This window comes from Cetorhinus maximus, unplaced genomic scaffold, assembly GCF_964194155.1.
Source record: "Cetorhinus maximus unplaced genomic scaffold, sCetMax3.hap1.1 HAP1_SCAFFOLD_700, whole genome shotgun sequence".
In the NCBI taxonomy this organism is placed as follows: domain Eukaryota; kingdom Metazoa; phylum Chordata; class Chondrichthyes; order Lamniformes; family Cetorhinidae; genus Cetorhinus; species Cetorhinus maximus.
Genome location: NW_027596642.1, coordinates 27,832 through 50,248, shown reverse-complemented (window position 1 = coordinate 50,248; position 22,417 = coordinate 27,832). Strand labels below are relative to the sequence as shown.

General features: G+C 51.6%; 2 long non-coding RNA genes across 3 annotated transcripts in view; both read left to right on the top strand.

Moving 5' to 3' along the window:
• Window positions 1-22,417, top strand: part of LOC144674564 (uncharacterized) — an 88,600-nt gene that overhangs the window by 46,836 nt on the left and 19,347 nt on the right. The gene's annotated exons all lie outside the window — the stretch shown is intronic.
• The window catches only part of LOC144674565 (uncharacterized), a 60,033-nt gene that overhangs the window by 24,624 nt on the left and 12,992 nt on the right, over window positions 1-22,417 (top strand). The window contains exon 3 of one of the 2 annotated variants that reach the window (XR_013574579.1): window positions 5,233-5,293. The exons of the other annotated variant lie outside the window; for it this stretch is intronic. This is a non-coding gene — a long non-coding RNA (uncharacterized LOC144674565). Of the gene's footprint in view, window positions 1-5,232; window positions 5,294-22,417 lie in introns of those variants that run through there. 2 annotated transcript variants of the gene reach the window in all.

Sequence of the window (22,417 nt, the reverse complement as noted above, 5' to 3'; positions counted from 1 at the left end):
ACTGGTGTCTCTCAGTCCCTCTCTCTCAGGGAGATATCTGTACATTGACTGGTGTCTCTCAGTCCCCTCTCTCTCTCTCAGGGAGATATCTGTACACTGACTGGTGTCTCTCAGTCCCCTCTCTCTCTCTCAGGGAGATATCTGTACACTGTCTGGTGTCTCTCAGTCCCCTCTCTCTCAGGGAGATATCTGTACACTGACTGGTGTCTCTCAGTCCCCTCTCTCTCTCTCAGGGGGATATCTGTACACTGACTGGTGTCAATCAGTCCCCTCTCTCTGAGGGAGATATCTGTACACTGACTGGTGTCTCTAAGTCCCCTCTCTCTCAGGGAGATATCTGTACACTGACTGGTGTCTCTCAGTCCCTCTCTCTCTCTCAGGGAGATATCTGTACACTGACTAGTGTCTCTCAGTCCCCTCTCTCTCTCAGGGAGATATCTGTACACTGACTGGTGTCTCTCAGTCCCCTCTCTCTCTCAGGGAGATATCTGTACACTGACTGGTGTCTCTCATTCCCCTCTCTCTCTCTCTCAGGGAGATATCTGTACACTGACTGGTGTCTCTCAGTCCCCTCTCTCTCAGGGAGATATCTGTACACTGACTGGTGTCTCTCAGTCCACTCTCTCTCAGGGAGATATCTGTACACTGACAGGTGTCTCTAAGTCCCCTCTCTCTCTCAGGGAGTTATCTGTACACTGACTGGTGTCTCTCAGTCCCCTCTCTCTCAGGGAGATATCTGTACACTGACTGGTGTCTCTCAGTCCCCTCTCTCTCAGGGAGATATCTGTACACTGACTGGTGTCTCTCAGTCCCCTCTCTCTCAGGGAGATATCTGTACACTGACTGGTGTCTCTCAGTCCCTCTCTCTCTCTCAGGGAGATATCTGTACACTGACTGGTGTCTCTCAATCCCTCTCTCTCTCTCAGGGAGATATCTGTACACTGACTGGTGTCTCTCAGTCCGCTCTCTCTCAGGGAGATATCTGTGCACTTACTGGTGTCTCTCAGTCCCTCTCTCTCTCTCAGGGAGATATCTGTACACTGACTGGTGTCTCTCATTCCCTCTCTCTCTCTCAGGGAGATATCTGTACACTGACTGGTGTCTCTCAGTCCCCTCTCTCTCAGGGAGATATCTGTACACTGACTGGTGTCTCTCAGTCCCTCTCTCACAGGGAGATATCTGTACACTGACTGGTGTATCTCAGTCCCCTCTCTCTCTCTCAGGGAGATATCTGTACACTGACTGGTGTCTCTCAGACCCCTCTCTCTCTCTCAGGGAGATATCTGTACACTGACTGGTGTCTCTCAGTCCATCTCTCTCTCTCAGAGAGATATCTGTACACTGACTGGTGTCTCTCAGTCCCCTCTATCTCAGGGAGATATCTGTACACTGACTGGTGTCTCTCAGTCCCTCTCTCTCAGGGAGATATCTGTACACTGACTGGTGTCTCTCAGTCCCCTCTCTCTCTCTCAGGGAGATATCTGTACACTGACTGGTGTCTCTCAGGCCCCCCTCTCTCAGGGAGATATCTGTACACTGACTGGTGTCTCTCAGTCCCTCTCTCTCTCTCAGGGAGATATCTGTACACTCATTGGTGTCTCTCAGTCCCTCTCTCTCTCTCCGGGAGATATCTGTACACTGACTGGTGTCTCTCAGTCCCCTCTCTCTCAGGGAGATATCTGTACACTGACTGGTGTCTCTCATTACCCTCTCTCTCAGGGAGATATCTGTACACTGACTGGTGTCTCTCAGTCCCCTGTCTCTCAGGGAGATATCTGTACACTGACTGGTGTCTCTCAGTCCCCTCTCTCTCCAGGAGATATCTGTACACTGACTGGTGTCTCTCAGTCCCCTCTCACTCAGGGAGATATCTGTACACTGACTGGTGTCTCTCAGTCCTTCTCTCTCTCTCACGGAGATATCTGTACACTGACTGGTGTCTCTCAGTCCCTCTCTCTCTCTCAGGGAGATATCTGTACACTGACTGGTGTCTCTCAGTCCCCTCTCTCTCAGGGAGATATCTGTGCACTGACTGGTGTCTCTCAGTCCCTCTCTCTCTCTCAGGGAGATATCTGTACACTGACTGGTGTCTCTCAGTCCCTCTCTCTCTATGAGGGAGATATCTGTACACTGACTGGTGTCTCTCAGTCCCCTCTCTCTCAGGGAGATATCTGTACACTGACTGGTGTCTCTCAGTCCCTCTCTCTCAGGGAGATATCTATACACTGACTGGTGTCTCTCAGTCCCCTCTCTCTCTTTCAGGGAGATATCTGTACACTGACTGGTGTCTCCCAGTCCCCTCTCTCTCAGGGAGATATCTGTACACTGACTGGTGTCTCTCAGTCCCCTCTCTCTCTCTCAGGGAGATATCTGTACACTGACTGGTGTCTCTCAGTCCCCTCTCCCTCTCTCAGGGAGATATCTGTCCACTGACTGGTGTCTCTCAGTCCCCTCTCACTCCGGGAGATATCTGTACACTGACTGGTGGCTCTCAGTCCATCTCTCTCTCTCAGGGAGATATCTGTACACTGATTGGTGTCTCTCAGTCCCTCTCTCTCTCTCGGGGAGATATCTGTACACTGACTGGTGTCTCTCAGTCCCCTCTCTCTCAGGGAGATATCTGTACACTGACTGGTGTCTCTCATTCCCCTCTCTCTCAGGGAGATATCTGTACACTGACTGGTGTCTCTCAGTCCCCTCTCTCTCCAGGAGATATCTGTACACTGACTGGTGTCTCTCAGTCCCCTCTCTCTCAGGGAGATATCTGTACACTGACTGGTGTCTCTCAGTCCTTCTCTCTCTCTCACGGAGATATCTGTACACTGACTGGTGTCTCTCAGTCCCTCTCTCTCTCTCAGGGAGATATCTGTACACTGACTGGTGTCTCTCACTCCCCTCTCTCTCAGGGAGATATCTGTGCACTGACTGGTGTCTCTCAGTCCCTCTCTCTCTCTCAGGGAGATATCTGTACACTGACTGGTGTCTCTCAGTCCCTCTCTCTCTCTGAGGGAGATATCTGTACACTGACTGCTGTCTCTCAGTCCCCTCTCTCTCAGGAAGATATCTGTACACTGACTGGTGTCTCTCAGTCCCTCTCTCTCAGGGAGATATCTGTACACTGACTGGTGTCTCTCAGTCCCCTCTCTCTCTCTCAGGGAGATATCTGTACACTGACTGGTGTCTCTCAGTCCCCTCTCTCTCAGGGAGATATCTGTACACTGACTGGTGTCTCTCAGTCCCCTCTCTCTCTCTCAGGGAGATATCTGTACACTGACTGGTGTCTCTCAGTCCCTCTCTCTCTCTCAGGGAGATATCTGTACACTGACTGGTGTCTCTCAGTCCACTCTCACTCCGGGAGATATCTGTACACTGACTGGTGTCTCTCAGTCCCCTCTCACTCTCTCAGGGAGATATCTGTACACTGACTGGTGTCTCTCAGTCCCCTCTCTCTCTCTCAGGCAGATATCTGTACACTGACTGGTGTCTCTCAGTCCCCTCTCCCTCTCTCAGGGAGATATCTGTCCACTGACTGGTGTCTCTCAGTCCCCTCTCACTCCGGGAGATATCTGTACACTGACTGGTGGCTCTCAGTCCATCTCTCTCTCTCAGGGAGATATCTGTACACTGATTGGTGTCTCTCAGTCCCTCTCTCTCTCTCCGGGAGATATCTGTACACTGACTGGTGTCTCTCAGTCCCCTCTCTCTCAGGGAGATATCTGTACACTGACTGGTGTCTCTCATTCCCCTCTCTCTCAGGGTGATATCTGTACACTGACTGGTGTCTATCAGTCCCCTCTCCCTCTCTCAGGGAGATATCTGTCCACTGACTGGTGTCTCTCATTCCCCTCTCTCTCAGGGAGATATCTGTACACTGACTGGTGTCTCTCAGTCCCTCTCTCCCTCTCAGGGAGATATCTGTACACTGACTGGTGTCTCTCAGACCCCTCTCTCTCTCTCAGGGAGATATCTGTACACTGACTGGCGTCTCTCAGTCCCCTCTATCTCAGGGAGATATCCGTACACTGACTGGTGTCTCTCAGTACCCTCTCTCTCCGGGAGATATCTGTACACTGACTGGTGTCTCTCAGTCCCTCTCTCTCTCTCAGGGAGATATCTGTACACTGACTGGTGTCTCTCAGTCCCCTGTATCTCAGGGAGATATCTGTACACTGACTGGTGTCCCTCAGTCCCTCTCTCTCAGGGAGATATCTGTACACTGACTGGTGTCTCTCAGTCCCCTCTCTCTCTCTCAGGGAGATATCTGTACACTGACTGGTGTCTCTCAGTCCCCTCTCTCTCCAGGAGATATCTGTACACTGACTGGTGTCTCTCAGTCCCCTCTCTCTCTCTCAGGGAGATATCTGTACACTGACTGGTGTCTCTCAGTCCCCTCTCTCTCCAGGAGATATCTGTACACTGACTGGTGTCTCTCAGTCCCCTCTCTCTCAGGGAGATATCTGTACACTGACTGGTGTCTCTCAGTCCCCTCTCTCTCAGGGAGATATCTGTGCACTGACTGGTGTCTCTCAGTCCCTCTCTCTCTCTCAGGGAGATATCTGTACACTGACTGGTGTCTCTCAGTCCCTCTCTCTCTCTCAGGGAGATATCTGTACACTGACTGGTGTCTCTCAGTCCCCTCTCTCTCAGGGAGATATCTGTACACTGACTGGTGTCTCTCAGTCCCTCTCTCTCAGGGAGATATCTGTACACTGACTGGTGTCTCTCAGTCCCCTCTCTCTCTCTCAGGGAGATATCTGTACACTGACTGGTGTCTCTCAGTCCCCTCTCTCTCAGGGAGATATCTGTACACTGACTGGTGTCTCTCAGTCCCCTCTCTCTCTCTCAGGGAGATATCTGTACACTGACTGGTGTCTCTCAGTCCCTCTCTCACTCTCAGGGAGATATCTGTACACTGACTGGTGTCTCTCAGTCCCCTCTCACTCCGGGAGATATCTGTACACTGACTGGTGTCTCTCAGTCCCCTCTCACTCTCTCAGGGAGATATCTGTACAGTGACTGGTGGCTCTCAGTCCATCTCTATCTCTCAGGGAGATATCTGTACACTGACTGGTGTCTCTCAGTCCCCTCTATCTCAGGGAGATATCTGTACACTGACTGGTGTCTCTCAGTCCCTCTCCCTCTCTCAGGGAGATATCTGTACACTGACTGGTGTCTCTCAGTCCCCTCTCTCTCTCTCAGGGAGATATCTGTACACTGACTGGTGTCTCTCAGGCCCCCCTCTCTCAGGGAGATATCTGTACACTGAATGGTGTCTCTCAGTCCCTCTCTCTCTCTCAGGGAGATATCTGTACACTGACTGGTGTCTCTCAGTCCCCTCTCTATCAGGGAGATATCTGTACACTGACTGGTGTCTCTCATTCCCCTCTCTCTCAGGGAGATATCTTTACACTGACTGGTGTCTCTCAGTCCCCTGTCTCTCAGGGAGATATCTGTATACTGACTAGTGTCTCTCAGTCCCCTCTCTCTCCAGGAGATATCTGTACACTGACTGGTGTCTCTCAGTCCCCTCTCTCTCAGGGAGATATGTGTACACTGACTGGTGTCTCTCAGTCCCGCTCTCTCTCTCACGGAGATATCTGTACACTGACTGGTGTCTCTCAGTCCCTCTCTCTCTCTCAGGGAGATATCTGTACACTGACTGGTGTCTCTCAGTCCCCTCTCTCTCAGGGAGATATCTGTGCACTGACTGGTGTCTCTCAGTCCCTCTCTCTCTCTCAGGGAGATATCTGAACACTGACTGGTGTCTCTCAGTCCCTCTCTCTCTCTCAGGGAGATATCTGTACACTGACTGGTGTCTCTCAGTCCCCTCTCTCTCAGGGAGATATCTGTACACTGACTGGTGTCTCTCAGTCCCTCTCTCTCAGGGAGATATCTGTACACTGACTGGTGTCTCTCAGTCCCCTCTCTCTCTCTCAGGGAGATATCTGTACACTGACTGGTGTCTCTCAGTGCCCTATCTCTCTCAGGGAGATATCTGTACACTGACTGGTGTCTCTCATTCCCCTCTCTCTCTCTCTCAGGGAGATATCTGTACACTGACTGGTGTCTCTCAGTCCCCTCTCTCTCTCAGGGAGATATCTGTACACTGACTGGTGTCTCTCATTCCCCTCTCTCTCTCTCTCAGGGAGATATCTGTACACTGACTGGTGTCTCTCAGTCCCCTCTCTCTCAGGGAGATATCTGTACACTGACTGGTGTCTCTCAGTCCCCTCTCTCTCAGGGAGATATCTGTACACTGACAGGTGTCTCTAAGTCCCCTCTCTCTCTCAGGGAGTTATCTGTACACTGACTGGTGTCTCTCAGTCCCCTCTCTCTCAGGGAGATATCTGTACACTGACTGGTGTCTCTCAGTCCCCTCTCTCTCAGGGAGATATCTGTACACTGACTGGTGTCTCTCAGTCCCCCCTCTCTCAGGGAGATATCTGTACACTGACTGGTGTCTCTCAGTCCCTCTCTCTCTCTCAGGGAGATATCTGTACACTGACTGGTGTCTCTCAATCCCTCTCTCTCTCTCAGGGAGATATCTGTACACTGACTGGTGTCTCTCAGTCCGCTGTCTCTCAGGGAGATATCTGTGCACTTACTGGTGTCTCTCAGTCCCTCTCTCTCTCTCAGGGAGATATCTGTACACTGACTGGTGTCTCTCAGTCCCTCTCTCTCTCTCAGGGAGATATCTGTACACTGACTGGTGTCTCTCAGTCCCCTCTCTCTCAGGGAGATATCTGTACACTGACTGGTGTCTCTCAGTCCCTCTCTCTCAGGGAGATATCTGTACACTGACTGGTGTATCTCAGTCCCCTCTCTCTCTCTCAGGGAGATATCTGTACACTGACTGGTGTCTCTCAGTCCCCTCTCTCTCTCTCAGGGAGATATCTGTACACTGACTGGTGTCTCTCAGTCCATCTCTCTCTCTCAGGGAGATATCTGTACACTGACTGGTGTCTCTCAGTCCCCTATATCTCAGGGAGATATCTGTACACTGACTGGTGTCTCTCAGTCCCTCTCTCTCAGGGAGATATCTGTACACTGACTGGTGTCTCTCAGTCCCCTCTCTCTCTCTCAGGGAGATATCTGTACAATGACTGGTGTCTCTCAGGCTCCCCTCTCTCAGGGAGATATCTGTACACTGACTGGTGTCTCTCAGTCCCTCTCTCTCTCTCAGGGAGATATCTGTACACTGATTGGTGTCTCTCAGTCCCTCTCTCTCTCTCCGGGAGATATCTGTACACTGACTGGTGTCTCTCAGTCCCCTCTCTCTCAGGGAGATATCTGTACACTGACTGGTGTCTCTCATTACCCTCTCTCTCAGGGAGATATCTGTACACTGACTGGTGTCTCTCAGTCCCCTGTCTCTCAGGGAGATATCTGTACACTGACTGGTGTCTCTCAGTCCCCTCTCTCTCCAGGAGATATCTGTACACTGACTGGTGTCTCTCAGTCCCCTCTCACTCAGGGAGATATCTGTACACTGACTGGTGTCTCTCAGTCCTTCAGTCTCTCTCACGGAGATATCTGTACACTGACTGGTGTCTCTCAGTCCCTCTCTCTCTCTCAGGGAGATATCTGTACACTGACTGGTGTCTCTCAGTCCCCTCTCTCTCAGGGAGATATCTGTGCACTGACTGGTGTCTCTCAGTCCCTCTCTCTCTCTCAGGGAGATATCTGTACACTGACTGGTGTCTCTCAGTCCCTCTCTCTCTCTGAGGGAGATATCTGTACACTGACTGGTGTCTCTCAGTCCCCTCTCTCTCAGGGAGATATCTGTACACTGACTGGTGTCTCTCAGTCCCTCTCTCTCAGGGAGATATCTGTACACTGACTGGTGTCTCTCAGTCCCCTCTCTCTCTCTCAGGGAGATATCTGTACACTGACTGGTGTCTCTCAGTCCCCTCTCTCTCAGGGAGATATCTGTACACTGACTGGTGTCTCTCAGTCCCCTCTCTCTCTCTCAGGGAGATATCTGTACACTGACTGGTGTCTCTAAGTCACTCTCTCTCTCTCTCTCAGGGAGATATCTGTACACTGACTGGTGTCTCTCAGTCCCCTCTCACTCTCTCAGGGAGATATCTGTACACTGACTGGTGTCTCTCAGTCCCCTCTCTCTCTCTCAGGGAGATATCTGTACACTGACTGGTGTATCTCAGTGCCCTCTCTCACAGGGAGATATCTGTACACTGACTGGTGTCTCTCAGTCCCCTCTCCCTCTCTCAGGGAGATATCTGTACACTGACTGGTGTCTCTCAGTCCCCTCTCTCTCAGGGAGATATCTGTACACTGACTGGTGTCTCTCAGACCCCTCCCTCTCTCTCAGGGAGATATCTGTACACTGACTGGTGTCTCTCAGTCCCCTCTATCTCAGGGAGATATCCGTACACTGACTGGTGTCTCTCAGTCCCCTCTCTCTCCGGGAGATATCTGTACACTGACTGGTGTCTCTCGGTCCCTCTCTCTCTCTCAGGGAGATGTCTGTACACTGACTGGTGTCTCTCAGTCCCCTCTATCTCAGGGAGATATCTGTACACTGACTGGTGTCCCTCAGTCCCTCTCTCTCAGGGAGATATCTGTACACTGACTGGTGTCTCTCAGTCCCCTCTCTCTCTCTCAGGGAGATATCTGTACACTGTCTGGTGTCTCTCAGTCCCCTCTCTCTCCAGGAGATATCTGTACACTGACTGGTGTCTCTCAGTCCCCTCTCTCTCAGGGAGATATCTGTACACTGACTGGTGTCTCTCAGTCCCTCTCTCTCTCTCAGGGAGATATCTGTACACTGACTGGTGTCTCTCAGTCCCCTCTCTCTCAGGGAGATATCTGTGCACTGACTGGTGTCTCTCAGTCCCTCTCTCTCTCTCAGGGAGATATCTGTACACTGACTGGTGTCTCTCAGTCCCTCTCTCTCTCTCAGGGAGATATCTGTACACTGACTGGTGTCTCTCAGTCCCCTCTCTCTCAGGGAGATATCTGTACACTGACTGGTGTCTCTCAGTCCCGCTCTCTCAGGGAGATATCTGTACACTGACTGGTGTCTCTCAGTCCCCTCTCTCTCTCTCAGGGAGATATCTGTACACTGACTGGTGTCTCTCAGTCCCCTCTCTCTCAGGGATTAATCTGTACACTGACTGGTGTCTCTCAATCCGCTCTCTCTCTCTCAGGGAGATATCTGTACACTGACTGGTGTCTCTCAGTCCCTCTCTCTCTCTCAGGGAGATATCTGTACACTGACTGGTGTCTCTCAGTCCCCTCTCACTCCGGGAGATATCTGTACACTGACTGGTGTCTCTCAGTCCCCTCTCACTCTCTCAGGGAGATATCTGTACACTGACTGGTGTCTCTCAGTCCCCTCTCTCACAGGGAGATATCTGTACACTGACTGGTGTCTCTCAGTCCCCTCTCCCTCTATCAGGGAGATATCTGTACACTGACTGGTGTCTCTCAGTCCCCTCTCTCTCAGGGAGATATCTGTACACTGACTGGTGTCTCACAGTCCCTCTCTCCCTCTCAGGGAGATATCTGTACACTGACTGGTGTCTCTCAGTCCCCTCTCTCTCTCTCAGGGAGATATCTGTACACTGACTGGTGTCTCTCAGTCCCGTCTATCTCAGGGAGATATCCGTACACTGACTGGTGTCTCTCAGTCCCCTCTCACTCCGGGAGATATCTGTACACTGACTGGTGTCTCTCAGTCCCTCTCTCTCTCTCAGGGAGATATCTGTACACAGACTGGTGTCTCTCAGTCCCCTCTCTCTCAGGGAGATATCTGTACACAGACTGGTGTCTCTCAGTCCCCTCTATCTCAGGGAGATATCTGTACACTGACTGGTGTCTCTCAGTCCCCTCTCTCTCTCTCAGGGAGATATCCGTACACTGACTGGTGTCTCTCAGTCCCCTCTCTCTCAGGGAGATATCTGTACACTAACTGGTGACTCTCAGTCCCTCTCTCTCTCTCAGGGAGATATCTGAACACTGACTGGTGTCTCTCAGTCCCTCTCTCTCTCTCAGGGAGATATCTGTACACTGACTGGTGTCTCTCAGTCCCTCTCTCTCTCTCAGGGAGATATCTGTACACTGACTGGTATCTCTCAGTCCCTCTCTCTCTCTCAGGGAGATATCTGTACACTGACTGGTGTCTCTCAGTCCCTCTCTCTCTCTCAGGGAGGTATCTGTACACTGACTGGTGTCTCTCAGTCCCCTCTCTCTCAGGGAGGTATCCGTACACTGACTGGTGTCTCTCAGTCCCTCTCACTCTCTCAGGGAGATATCTGTACACTGACTGGTGTCTCTCAGTCCCCTCTCTCTCAGGGAGATATCTGTACACTGACAGGTGTCTCTCAGTCCCTCTCTCTCTCTCAGGGAGATATCTGTACACTGACTGGTGACTCTCAGTACCCTCCCTCTCAGGGAGATATCTGTACACTGACTGGTGTCTCTCAGTCCCCTCTCTCTCAGGGAGATATCTGTACACAGACTGGTGTCTTTCAGTCCACTCTCTCTCAGAGGCATATCTGTACACTGACTGGGGTCTCTCAGTCCCCTCTCTCTCAGGGAGATATCTGTATACTGACTGGTGTCTCTCAGTCTCCTCTCTCTCTCAGGGAGATATCTGTACACTGACTGGTGTCTCTCAGTCCCCTCTCTCTCTCACGGAGATATCTGTACACTGACTGGTGTCTCTCAGTCCCTCTCTCTCTCTCAGGGAGATATCTGTACACTGACTGGTGTCTCTCAGTCCCCTCTCTCTCAGGGAGATATCTGTGCACTGACTGGTGTCTCTCAGTCCCTCTCTCTCTCTCAGGGAGATATCTGTACACTGACTGGTGTCTCTCAGTCCCTCTCTCTCTCTGAGGGAGATATCTGTACACTGACTGGTGTCTCTCAGTCCCCTCTCTCTCAGGGAGATATCTGTACACTGACTGGTGTCTCTCAGTCCCTCTCTCTCAGGGAGATATCTGTACACTGACTGGTGTCTCTCAGTCCCCTCTCTCTCTCTCAGGGAGATATCTGTACACTGACTGGTGTCTCTCAGTCCCCTCTCACTCCGGGAGATATCTGTACACTGACTGGTGTCTCTCAGTCCCCTCTCACTCTCTCAGGGAGATATCTGTACACTGACTGGTGTCTCTCAGTCCCCTCTCTCTCTCTCAGGGAGATATCTGTACACTGACTGGTGTCTCTCAGTCCCCTCTCTCACAGGGAGATATCTGTACACTGACTGGTGTCTCTCAGTCCCCTCTCCCTCTCTCAGGGAGATATCTGTACACTGACTGGTGTCTCTCAGTCCCCTCTCTCTCAGGGAGATATCTGTACACTGACTGGTGTCTCTCAGTCCCTCTCTCCCTCTCAGGGAGATATCTGTACACTGACTGGTGTCTCTCAGACCCCTCTCTCTCTCAGGGAGATATCTGTACACTGACTGGTGTCTCTCAGTCCCCTCTATCTCAGGGAGATATCCGTACACTGACTGGTGTCTCTCAGTCCCCTCTCTCTCCGGGAGATATCTGTACAATGACTGGTGTCTCTCAGTCCCTCTCTCTCTCTCAGGGAGATATCTGTACACTGACTGGTGTCTCTCAGTCCCCTGTATCTCAGGGAGATATCTGTACACTGACTGGTGTCCCTCAGTCCCTCTCTCTCAGGGAGATATCTGTACACTGACTGGTGTCTCTCAGTCCCCTCTCTCTCTCTCAGGGAGATATCTGTACACTGACAGGTGTCTCTCAGTCCCCTCTCTCTACAGGAGATATCTGTACACTGACGGGTGTCTCTCAGTCCCCTCTCTCTCCAGGAGATATCTGTACACTGACTGGTGTCTCTCAGTCCCCTCTCTCTCAGGGAGATATCTGTACACTGACTGGTGTCTCTCAGTCCCTCTCTCTCTCTCAGGGAGATATCTGTACACTGACTGGTGTCTCTCAGTCCCCTCTCTCTCAGGGAGATATCTGTGCACTGACTGGTGTCTCTCAGTCCCTCTCTCTCTCTCAGGGAGATATCTGTACACTGACTGGTGTCTCTCAGTCCCTCTCTCTCTCTCAGGGAGATATCTGTACACTGACTGGTGTCTCTCAGTCCCCTCTCTCTCAGGGAGATATCTGTACACTGACTGGTGTCTCTCAGTCCCTCTCTCTCAGGGAGATATCTGTACACTGACTGGTGTCTCACAGTCCCCTCTCTCTCTCTCAGGGAGATATCTGTACACTGACTGGTGTCTCTCAGTCCCCTCTCTCTCAGGGAGATATCTGTACACTGACTGGTGTCTCTCAGTCCCCTCTCTCTCTCTCAGGGAGATATCTGTACACTGACTGGTGTCTCTCAGTCCCTCTCTCTCTCTCAGGGAGATATCTGTACACTGACTGGTGTCTCTCAGTCCCCTCTCACTCCGGGAGATATCTGTACACTGACTGGTGTCTCTCAGTCCCCTCTCACTCTCTCAGGGAGATATCTATACACTGACTGGTGTCTCTCAGTCCCCTCTCTCTCTCTCAGGGAGATATCTGTACACTGACTGGTGTCTCTCAGTCCCCTCTCTCACAGGGAGATATCTGTACACTGACTGGTGTCTCTCAGTCCCCTCTCCCTCTCTCAGGGAGATATCTGTACACTGACTGGTGTCTCTCAGTCCCCTCTCTCTAAGGGAGATATCTGTACACTGACTGGTGTCTCTCAGTCCCTCTCTCCCTCTCAGGGAGATATCTGTACACTGACTGGTGTCTCTCAGTCCCCTCTCTCTCTCTCAGGGAGAAATCTGTACACTGACTGGTGTCTCTCAGTCCCGTCTATCTCAGGGAGATATCCGTACACTGACTGGTGTCTCTCAGTCCCCTCTCTCTCCGGGAGATATCTGTACACTGACTGGTGTCTCTCAGTCCCTCTCTCTCTCTCAGGGAGATATCTGTACACTGACTGGTGTCTCTCAGTCCCCTCTATCTCAGGGAGATATCTGTACACTGACTGGTGTCCCTCAGTCCCTCTCTCTCAGGGAGATATCTGTACACTGACTGGTGTCTCTCAGTCCCCTCTCTCTCTCTCAGGGTGATATCTGTACACTGACTGGTGTCTCTCAGTCCCCTCTCTCTCAGGGAGATATCTGTACACTAACTGGTGTCTCTCAGTCCCTCTCTCTCTCTCAGGGAGATATCTGAACACTGACTGGTGTCTCTCAGTCCCTCTCTCTCTCTCAGGGAGATATCTGTACACTGACTGGTGTCTCTCAGTCCCTCTCTCTCTCTCAGGGAGATATCTGTACACTGACTGGTGTCTCTCAGTCCCCTCTCTCTCTCAGGGAGATATCTGTACACTGACTTGTGTCTCTCAGTCCCTCTCTCTCTCTCAGGGAGATATCTGTACACTGACTGGTGTATCTCAGTCCGTCTCTCTCTCTCAGGGAGATATCTGTACACTGACTGGTGTCTCTCAGTCCCCTCTCACTCTCTCAGGGAGATATCTGTACACTGACTGGTGTCTCTCAGTCCCCACTCTCTCTCTCAGGGAGATATCTGTACACTGACTGGTGTCTCTCAGTCCCCTCTCTCACAGGGAGATATCTGTACACTGACTGGTGTCTCTCAGTCCCCTCTCCCTCTCTCAGGGAGATATCTGTACACTGACTGGTGTCTCTCAGTCCCCTCTCTCTCAGGGAGATATCTGTACACTGACTGGTGTCTCTCAGTCCCTCTCTCCCTCTCAGGGAGATATCTGTACACTGACTGGTGTCTCTCAGACCCCTCTCTCTCTCAGGGAGATATCTGTACACTGACTGGTGTCTCTCAGTCCCCTCTATCTCAGGGAGATATCCGTACACTGACTGGTGTCTCTCAGTCCCCTCTCTCTCCGGGAGATATCTGTACAATGACTGGTGTCTCTCAGTCCCTCTCTCTCTCTCAGGGAGATATCTGTACACTGACTGGTGTCTCTCAGTCCCCTGTATCTCAGGGAGATATCTGTACACTGACTGGTGTCCCTCAGTCCCTCTCTCTCAGGGAGATATCTGTACACTGACTGGTGTCTCTCAGTCCCCTCTCTCTCTCTCAGGGAGATATCTGTACACTGACAGGTGTCTCTCAGTCCCCTCTCTCTACAGGAGATATCTGTACACTGACGGGTGTCTCTCAGTCCCCTCTCTCTCCAGGAGATATCTGTACACTGACTGGTGTCTCTCAGTCCCCTCTCTCTCAGGGAGATATCTGTACACTGACTGGTGTCTCTCAGTCCCTCTCTCTCTCTCAGGGAGATATCTGTACACTGACTGGTGTCTCTCAGTCCCCTCTCTCTCAGGGAGATATCTGTGCACTGACTGGTGTCTCTCAGTCCCTCTCTCTCTCTCAGGGAGATATCTGTACACTGACTGGTGTCTCTCAGTCCCTCTCTCTCTCTCAGGGAGATATCTGTACACTGACTGGTGTCTCTCAGTCCCCTCTCTCTCAGGGAGATATCTGTACACTGACTGGTGTCTCTCAGTCCCTCTCTCTCAGGGAGATATCTGTACACTGACTGGTGTCTCACAGTCCCCTCTCTCTCTCTCAGGGAGATATCTGTACACTGACTGGTGTCTCTCAGTCCCCTCTCTCTCAGGGAGATATCTGTACACTGACTGGTGTCTCTCAGTCCCCTCTCTCTCTCTCAGGGAGATATCTGTACACTGACTGGTGTCTCTCAGTCCCTCTCTCTCTCTCAGGGAGATATCTGTACACTGACTGGTGTCTCTCAGTCCCCTCTCACTCCGGGAGATATCTGTACACTGACTGGTGTCTCTCAGTCCCCTCTCACTCTCTCAGGGAGATATCTATACACTGACTGGTGTCTCTCAGTCCCCTCTCTCTCTCTCAGGGAGATATCTGTACACTGACTGGTGTCTCTCAGTCCCCTCTCTCACAGGGAGATATCTGTACACTGACTGGTGTCTCTCAGTCCCCTCTCCCTCTCTCAGGGAGATATCTGTACACTGACTGGTGTCTCTCAGTCCCCTCTCTCTAAGGGAGATATCTGTACACTGACTGGTGTCTCTCAGTCCCTCTCTCCCTCTCAGGGAGATATCTGTACACTGACTGGTGTCTCTCAGTCCCCTCTCTCTCTCTCAGGGAGAAATCTGTACACTGACTGGTGTCTCTCAGTCCCGTCTATCTCAGGGAGATATCCGTACACTGACTGGTGTCTCTCAGTCCCCTCTCTCTCCGGGAGATATCTGTACACTGACTGGTGTCTCTCAGTCCCTCTCTCTCTCTCAGGGAGATATCTGTACACTGACTGGTGTCTCTCAGTCCCCTCTATCTCAGGGAGATATCTGTACACTGACTGGTGTCCCTCAGTCCCTCTCTCTCAGGGAGATATCTGTACACTGACTGGTGTCTCTCAGTCCCCTCTCTCTCTCTCAGGGTGATATCTGTACACTGACTGGTGTCTCTCAGTCCCGTCTCTCTCTCTCAGGGAGATATCTGTACACTGACTGGTGTCTCTCAGTCCCTCTCTCTCTCTCAGGGAGGTATCTGTACACTGACTGGTGTCTCTCAGTCACTGACTTGTGTCTCTCAGTCCCTCTCTCTCTCTCAGGGAGATATCTGTACACTGACTGGTGTCTCTCAGTCCCTCTCTCTCTCAGGGAGATATCTGTACACTGACTTGTGTCTCTCAGTCCCTCTCTCTCTCTCAGGGAGATATCTGTACACTGACTGGTGTATCCTCAGTCTCTCTCTCTCTCAGGGAGATATCTGTACCTGACTGTTCTCTCAGTCCCTCTCTTCTCTCAGGGAGGTATCTGTACACTGACTGGTGTCCTCAGTCAGGTATCTGTACACTGACTGGTGTCTCTCAGTCCCCTCTCTCTCAGGGAGGTATCCGTACACTGACTGGTGTCTCTCAGTCCCTCTCACTCTCTCAGGGAGATATCTGTACACTGACTGGTGTCTCTCAGTCCCCTCTCTCTCAGGGAGATATCTGTACACTGACTGGTGTCTCTCAGTCCCTCTCTCTCTCTCAGAGAGATATCTGTACACTGACTGGTGTCTCTCAGTACCCTCCCTCTCAGGGAGATATCTGAACACTGACTGGTGTCTCTCAGTCCCCTCTCTCTCAGGGAGATATCTGTACACAGACTGGTGTCTTTCAGTCCACTCTCTCTCAGAGGCATATCTGTACACTGACTGGTGTCTCTCAGTCCCCTCTCTCTCAGGGAGATATCTGTATACTGACTGGTGTCTCTCAGTCTCCTCTCTCTCTCAGGGAGATATCTGTACACTGACTGGTGTCTCTCAGTCCCCTCTCTCTCTCAGGGAGATATCTGTACACTGACAGGTGTCTCTAAGTCCCCTCTCTCTCTCAGGCAGTTATCTGTACACTGACTGGTGTCTCTCAGTCCCCTCTCTCTCCGGGAGATATCTGTACACTGACTGGTGTCTCTCAGTCCCTCTCTCTCAGGGAGATATCTGTACACTGACTGGTGTATCTCAGTCCCCTCTCTCTCTCTCAGGGAGATATCTGTACACTGACTGGTGTCTCTCAGTCCCCTCTCTCTCCGGGAGATATCTGTACACTGACTGGTGGCTCTCAGTCCATCTCTCTCTCTCAGGGAGATATCTGAACACTGACTGGTGTCTCTCAGTCCCCTCTATCTCAGGGAGATATCTGTACACTGACTGTTGTCTCTCAGTCCCTCTCTCTCAGGGAGATATCTGTACACTGACTGGTGTCTCTCAGTCCCCTCTCTCTCTCTCAGGGAGATATCTGTACACTGACTGGTGTCTCTCATTCCCCTCTCTCTCAGGGAGATATCTGTACACTGACTGGTGTCTCTCAGTCCCCTCTCTCTCTCTCAGGGAGATATCTGTACACTGACTGGTGTCTCTCAGTCCCCTCTCTCTCCAGGAGATATCTGTACACTGACTGGTGTCTCTCAGTCCCCTCTCTCTCAGGGAGATATCTGTACACTGACTGGTGTCTCTCAGTCCCTCTCTCTCTCTCAGGGAGATATCTGTACACTGACTGGTGTCTCTCAGTCCCCTCTCTTTCAGGGAGATATCTGTACACTGACTGGTGTCTCTCAGTCCCTCTCTCTCAGGGAGATATCTGTACACTGACTGGTGTATCTCAGTCCCCTCTCTCTCTCTCAGGGAGATATCTGTACACTGACTGGTGTCTCTCAGTCCCCTCTCTCTCCGGGAGATATCTGTACACTGACTGGTGGCTCTCAGTCCATCTCTCTCTCTCAGGGAGATATCTGTACACTGACTGGTGTCTCTCAGTCCCCTCTATCTCAGGGAGATATCTGTACACTGACTGGTGTCTCTCAGTCCCTCTCTCTCAGGGAGATATCTGTACACTGACTGGTGTCTCTCAGTCCCGTCTCTCTCTCTCAGGGAGATATCTGTACACTGACTGGTGTCTCTCAGGCCCCCCTCTATCAGGGAGATATTTGTACACTGACTGGTGTCACTCAGTCCCTCTCTCTCTCTCAGGGAGATATCTGTACACTGATTGGTGTCTCTCAGTCCCTCTCTCTCTCTCAGGGAGATATCTGTACACTGACTGGTGCCTCTCAGTCCCCTGTCTCTCAGGGAGATATCTGTACACTGACTGGTGTCTCTCAGTCCCCTCTCTCTCCAGGAGATATCTGTACACTGACTGGTGTCTCTCAGTCCCCTCTCTCTCATGGAGATATCTGTACACTGACTGGTGTCTCTCAGTCCATCTCTCTCTCTCACGGAGATATGTGTACACTGACTGGTGTCTCTCAGTCCCTCTCTCTCTCTCAGGGAGATATCTGTACACTGACTGGTGTCTCTCACTCCCCTCTCTCTCAGAGAGATATCTGTGCACTATCTGGTGTCTCTCAGTCCCTCTCTCTCTCTCAGGGAGATATCTGTACACTGACTGGTGTCTCTCAGTCCCTCTCTCTCTCTGAGGGAGATATCTGTACACTGACTGGTGTCTCTCAGTCCCCTCTCTCTCAGGGAGATATCTGTACACTGACTGGTGTCTCTCAGTCCCTCTCTCTCAGGGAGATATCTGTACACTGACTGGTGTCTCTCAGTCCCCTCTCTCTCTCTCAGGGAGATATTTGTACACTGACTGGTGTCTCTCAGTCCCCTCTCTCTCAGGGAGATATCTGTACACTGACTGGTGTCTCTCAGTCCCCTCTCTCTCTCTCAGGGAGAGATCTGTACACTGACTGGTGTCTCTCAGTCCCTCTCTCTCTCTCAGGGAGATATCTGTACACTGACTGGTGTCTCTCAGTCCCCTCTCACTCCGGGAGATATCTGTACACTGACTGGTGTCTCTCAGTCCCCTCTCACTCTCTCAGGGAGATATCTGTACACTGACTGGTGTCTCTCAGTCCCCTCTCTCTCTCTCAGGGAGATATCTGTACACTGACTGGTGTCTCTCAGTCCCCTCTCTCTCTCAGGGAGATATCTGTACATTGACTGGTGTCTCTCAGTCCCCTCTCTCACAGGGAGATATCTGTACACTGACTGGTGTCCCTCAGTCTGCTCTCCCTCTCTCAGGGAGATATCTGTACACTGACTGGTGTCTCTCAGTCCCCTCTCTCTCAGGGAGATATCTGTACACTGACTGGTGTCTCTCAGTCCCTCTCTCCCTCTCAGGGAGATATCTGTACACTGACTGGTGTCTCTCAGTCCCCTCTATCTCAGGGAGATATCTGTACACTGACTGCTGTCTCTCAGTCCCTCTCTCTCAGGGAGATATCTGTACACTGACTGGTGTCCCTCAGTCCCCTCTCTCTCTCTCAGGGAGATATCTGTACACTGACTGGTGTCTCTCATTCCCCTCTCTCTCAGGGAGATATCTGTACACTGACTGGTGTCTCTCAGTCCCCTCTCTCTCTCTCAGGGAGATATCTGTACACTGACTGGTGTCTCTCAGTCCCCTCTCTCTCCAGGAGATATCTGTACACTGACTGGTGTCTCTCAGTCCCCTCTCTCTCAGGGAGATATCTGTACACTGACTGGTGTCTCTCAGTCCCTCTCTCTCTCTCAGGGAGATATCTGTACACTGACTGGTGTCTCTCAGTCCCCTCTCTCTCCGGGAGATATCTGTACACTGACTGGTGGCTCTCAGTCCATCTCTCTCTCTGAGGGAGATATCTGTACACTGACTGGTGTCTCTCAGTCCCCTCTATCTCAGGGAGATATCTGTACACTGACTGGTGTCTCTCAGTCCCTCTCTCTCAGGGAGATATCTGTACACTGACTGGTGTCTCTCAGTCCCCTCTCTCTCTCTCAGGGAGATATCTGTACACTGACTGGTGTCTCTCAGGCCCCCCTCTATCAGGGAGATATTTGTACACTGACTGGTGTCACTAAGTCCCTCTCTCTCTCTCAGGGAGATATCTGTACACTGATTGGTGTCTCACAGTCCCTCTCTCTCTCTCAGGGAGATATCTGTACACTGACTGGTGTCTCTCAGTCCCCTGTCTCTCAGGGAGATATCTGTACACTGACTGGTGTCTCTCAGTCCCCTCTCTCTCCAGGAGATATCTGTACACTGACTGGTGTCTCTCAGTCCCCTCTCTCTCAGGGAGATATCTGTACACTGACTGGTGTCTCTCAGTCCATCTCTCTCTCTCACGGAGATATCTGTACACTGACTGGTGTCTCTCAGTCCCTCTCTCTCTCTCAGGGAGATATCTGTACACTGACTGGTGTCTCTCACTCCCCTCTCTCTCAGAGAGATATCTGTGCACTGTCTGGTGTCTCTCAGTCCCTCTCTCTCTCTCAGGGAGATATCTGTACACTGACTGGTGTCTCTCAGTCCCTCTCTCTCTCTGAGGGAGATATCTGTACACTGACTGGTGTCTCTCAGTCCCCTCTCTCTCAGGGAGATATCTGTACACTGACTGGTGTCTCTCAGTCCCTCTCTCTCAGGGAGATATCTGTACACTGACTGGTGTCTCTCAGTCCCCTCTCTCTCTCTCAGGGAGATATCTGTACACTGACGGGTGTCTCTCAGTCCCCTCTCTCTCAGGGAGATATCTGTACACTGACTGGTGTCTCTCAGTCCCCTCTCTCTCTCTCAGGGAGAGATCTGTACACTGACTGGTGTCTCTCAGTCCCTCTCTCTCTCTCAGGGAGATATCTGTACACTGACTGGTGTCTCTCAGTCCCCTCTCACTCCGGGAGATATCTGTACACTGACTGGTGTCTCTCAGTTCGCTCTCACTCTCTCAGGGAGATATCTGTACACTGACTGGTGTCTCTCAGTCCCCTCTCTCTCTCTCAGGGAGATATCTGTACACTGACTGGTGTCTCTCAGTCCCCTCTCTCTCTCAGGGAGATATCTGTACACTGACTGGTGTCTCTCAGTCCCCTCTCTCACAGGGAGATATCTGTACACTGACTGGTGTCTCTCAGTCTGCTCTCCCTCTCTCAGGGAGATATCTGTACACTGACTGGTGTCTCTCAGTCCCCTCTCTCTCAGGGAGATATCTGTACACTGACTGGTGTTTCTCAGTCCCTCTCTCCCTCTCAGGGAGATATCTGTACACTGACTGGTGTCTCTCAGTCCCCTCTCTCTCTCTCAGGGAGATATCTGTACACTGACTGGTGTCTCTCAGTCCCCTCTATCTCAGGGAGATATCCGTACACTGACTGGTGTCTCTCAGTCCCCTCTCTCTCAGGGAGATATCTGTACACTGACTGGTGTCTCTCAGTCCCTCTCTCTCAGGGAGATATCTGTACACTGACTGGTGTATCTCAGTCCCCTCTCTCTCTCTCAGGGAGATATCTGTACACTGACTGGTGTCTCTCAGTCCCCTCTCTCTCCGGGAGATATCTGTACACTGACTGGTGGCTCTCAGTCCATCTCTCTCTCTCAGGGAGATATCTGTACACTGACTGGTGTCTCTCAGTCCCCTCTATCTCAGGGAGATATCTGTACACTGACTGGTGTGTCTCAGTCCCTCTCTCTCTCTCAGGGAGATATCTGTACACTGACTGGTGTCTCTCAGTCCCCTCTCTCTCTCTCAGGGAGATATCTGTACACTGACTGGTGTCTCTCAGGACCCCCTCTCTCAGGGAGATATTTGTACACTGACTGGTGACTCTCAGTCCCTCTCTCTCTCTCAGGGAGATATCTGTACACTGATTGGTGTCTCTCAGTCCCTCTCTCTCTCTCAGGGAGATATCTGTACACTGACTGGTGTCTCTCAGTCCCCTGTCTCTCAGGGAGATATCTGAACACTGACTGGTGTCTCTCAGTCCCCTCTCTCTCCAGGAGATATCTGTACACTGACTGGTGTCTCTCAGTCCCCTCTCCCTCAGGGAGATATCTGTACACTGACTGGTGTCTCTCAGTCCATCTCTCTCTCTCACGGAGATATCTGTACACTGACTGGTGTCTCTCAGTCCCTCTCTCTCTCTCAGGGAGATATCTGTACACTGACTGGTGTCTCTCACTCCCCTCTCTCTCAGGGAGATATCTGTGCACTGTCTGGTGTCTCTCAGTACCTCTCTCTCTCTCAGGGAGATATCTGTACACTGACTGGTGTCTCTCAGTCCCCTCTCACTCCGGGAGATATCTGTACACTGACTGGGGTCTCTCAGTCCCCTCTCACTCTCTCAGGGAGATATCTTTACACTGACTGGTGTCTCTCAGTCCCCTCTCTCTCTCTCAGGGAGATATCTGCACACTAACTGGTGTCTCTCAGTCCCCTCTCTCTCAGGGAGATATCTGTACACTGACAGGTGTCTCTCAGTCCCCTCTATCTCAGGGAGATATCCGTACACTGACTGGTGTCTCTCAGTCCCCTCTCATTCCGGGAGATATCTGTACACTGACTGGTGTCTCTCAGTCCGCTCTCTCTCTGGGAGATATCTGTGCACTTACTGGTGTCTCTCAGTCCCTCTCTCTCTCTCAGGGAGATATCTGTACACTGACTGGTGTCTCTCAGTCCCTCTCTCTCTCTCAGGGAGATATCTGTACACTGACTGGTGTCTCTCAGTCCCCTCTCTCTCAGGGAGATATCTGTACACTGACTGGTGTCTCTCAGTCCCTCTCTCTCAGGGAGATATCTGTACACTGACTGGTGTATCTCAGTCCCCTCTCTCTCTCTCAGGGAGATATCTGTACACTGACTGGTGTCTCTCAGTCCCCTCTCTCTCCGGGAGATATCTGTACACTGACTGGTGGCTCTCAGTCCATCTCTCTCTCTCAGGGAGATATCTGTACACTGACTGGTGTCTCTCAGTCCCCTATATCTCAAGGAGATATCTGTACACTGACTGGTGTCTCTCAGTCCCTCTCTCTCAGGGAGATATCTGTACACTGACTGGTGTCTCTCAGTCCCCTCTCTCTCTCTCAGGGAGATATCTGTACACTGACTGGTGTCTCTCAGGCCCCGCTCTCTCAGGGAGATATTTGTACACTGACTGGTGTCTCTCAGTCCCTCTCTCTCTCT